General features: G+C 47.9%; 1 non-coding gene across 1 annotated transcript; it reads left to right on the top strand.

The window, feature by feature from the left end:
* The first annotated feature begins 706 nt into the window (after positions 1-706).
* LOC119619230 (U6 spliceosomal RNA) lies at positions 707-813 on the top strand. Its single transcript, XR_005235646.2, has one exon. It is a non-coding gene; the product is annotated as a U6 spliceosomal RNA (small nuclear RNA).
* Positions 814-2,677: the final 1,864 nt, after the last annotated feature.

The following is a 2,677-nucleotide window of genomic DNA, read 5'->3' as shown; positions in this document are numbered from 1 at the left end:
TAATTTTTGTATTTTTAGTACAGATGAGATTTCACCATGTTGGCCAGGCTGGTCTCAAACTCCTGGCCTCAAGTGATCCACCCACCACAGCCTCCCAAAGTGCTGGGATTACAGGCATCAGCTACTGCACCTGACTGGGATTTTCTTTTCTACTACATGGTCAGGCTACAATTTTTCTAAACTTTTATGCTCTGCTTCCTTTTTATTAATAAATATAAGTTCCAGTTTTAGATCATCTCCTTGCTCATGCATATGACCATATGCTGTTAGAAGTATCCAGGTCACATCTTGAATGCTTTGCTGCTTAGAAATTTCTTCTGCTAGATACCCTAAATCATCACTCTCATGTTCAAAGTTCCACTGATCCCTAGAGCAGGGTTACGACACCACCAGTCTCTTTGCTAAAGCATAGCAATAATGACCTTGACTCCAGTTCCCAATAAGTTCCTAATTTCCATATGAGACCTCCTCAGCCTGGACTTAACCATCCATATCACTATCAGCATTTTGGTCACAACCATTCCACAAGTCTCTGGGATGTTCCAAACTTTCCCTCATCTTCCTGTCTTCTTCTGAGATCTCCAAACTGTTCCATCCTCTGCTCATTACCCAGTTCCAAACCTGCTTCCACATTTTCAGGCCTCTTCTCTTCTCTTCCTGGTACTTCCTGGTCCCAATTTTGGCATTGCTATAAAGAACTACCTGAGTGCTCACTTTGGCAGCACATATACTAAAACTGGAGTGACGCAGAGAACATTAGCATGGCCCCTGTTCAAGGATGACAAAGAAAAATTAAAAGGAAAAAAAATTTTTAAAAAAAGAACTACCTGAGACCCGGTAATTTATAAAGAAAAGAAATTTAATTGATTCACAGTTCTACAGGCTGTACAGGAAGCATGGCTTGGGGGCCTCAGGAAACTTACAGTCATGACAGAAGGCAAAGAGGAAGGAGGCACATTTTACACGGCCAGAGAAGGAGGAAGATTGGGAAGTGGGAGGTGCCATACACTTTAAAATAACCAGGTCTCATGAGAACTCACTAGTATGAGAACAACAAAAGGGAAATCTGCTCCCATGATTCAGTCACCTCCCACCAACGCCCTCCTCCAACACTGGGGATTATAATTCGACATGACATTTGGGTGGGGACACAAATCCCAAACCATATCAGTGGGGACTTGTGTGGGCAGCACAGAGTGGGCATGCAGCAGGGTGGGCACATGTGTGGGCAGCCCTGGGTGGGTATGGTGCCAGGTGTGCCCATGTGTGGGCTTTGCAGCCAGGCATCCTGGGTTTGAATCTTGGCTTCACTGCTTCAGAATTCCAGGGCTGGGAGCAAGTGCCCACCTCCTTTCCTTCACCTATGAATAGGGATATATGTAATTTGCATCATCTTTATCAATTTACTGTGAGTGCTTAGTGGGCGGAGTGCCTGATGAGGGCCCCCTGTCATCACCGGTGGCGGTTTTGTTATTATTGTTATTGATTTGCTGGTGGCTGGAGGTGTTAGGCACACTGCCGACAGAGGCTGAAGAGGCTGTTTTTTAGTCTATCTATTTAGTTCCATCCTTTAGTGAATCTCCATAGCTCTCCCACGTGGTGTGCTTCTTGAGCCCCTGTGAGTCTGCAGTCACCTGCCTTTTGCCGGAGCCTGTGCACGACATCTGGACTGATTGTGGCATTGTGGAGCCACAACAAAGCCCCCATCCACAGCAGCCACAGGGCTGTGTCTGTTAAGGCCTGTTAGAGCTAATTACCTCCAGACCACATTCTTCAGATAAGGAGCATTGTTCTTTGACAGCTGAGGATGGAAGTGGTACCTAACATGCAGCTGCACTGGCTGTGAGGCTGGAGGCCTCAGACCTGCTCCTCTGTTGCCTGGGAGATGGCCAGGGAGGCCATGGCAGCAAAGAGGCAATAGGGGGCGGGGCCTAGACTCTGACTGAGAAGTTGATTGGCAGGAGCTGGAGGGCAAAGGTCACAGGAGGAGTGGGCTGGGTCTTTGTGCCACCTGTGTTCTCAGCACCACCACCAGCATCCCCACCCCCACCCCCATCACTCCTACCATACTAAGAGCTCTCCACTTGCCTACCCTGAGTGTCCTGAGACCCAGGGGCATTGCTTCCGCATCCTGCCACAGGCCATGTGCTTGGATTGGGTGCTTTTAGAGAGAAAGCTGGTGTCAGGCTGAGCTTACTTCCTTTGGATCTTAGATGCCATGTTAGAGCAAGTTTTTCAGAGCAGATGCTGAGCCAAAGATTCAGGTTCAAGTGATTTCCCGAGAAGGTGCTCTCTGGGGAGAACGGATGGGGGGAGCAGCACAGGGAAGGTGTCTTAGTCTGTTTTGTGTTGCTGTAAGGGAATATCTGAGCTTGGATAATTTATAAAGAAAACAGGCTTATTCGGCTCACAGTTCTGCAAGCTGTACAGAACAAGAATTATGTCACTGGCATCTGCTCGGCTTCTGGTGAGGCCCTCAGGTTGCTTCCACTCATGATGGAAGGTGGAAGGGGAACAGGAATGTCACATGATGGGAGAAGAAGCAGGAGAGATGGGAGGAGGTGCCACACTCTTTTTAACATCAGCTCTTGTTTGAATTAACAGTGAGAAATCACCCACTACCAAGGGGACAGCACCAAGCCATTCATGAAGGATCCACCCCCATAACCCAAACATC

This window comes from Chlorocebus sabaeus, chromosome 24 (genome assembly GCF_047675955.1).
Source record: "Chlorocebus sabaeus isolate Y175 chromosome 24, mChlSab1.0.hap1, whole genome shotgun sequence".
Lineage (NCBI taxonomy): Eukaryota > Metazoa > Chordata > Mammalia > Primates > Cercopithecidae > Chlorocebus > Chlorocebus sabaeus.
Note: the sequence above shows the minus strand (reverse complement) of the source record. Positions and strands in the feature narration are given on the sequence as shown.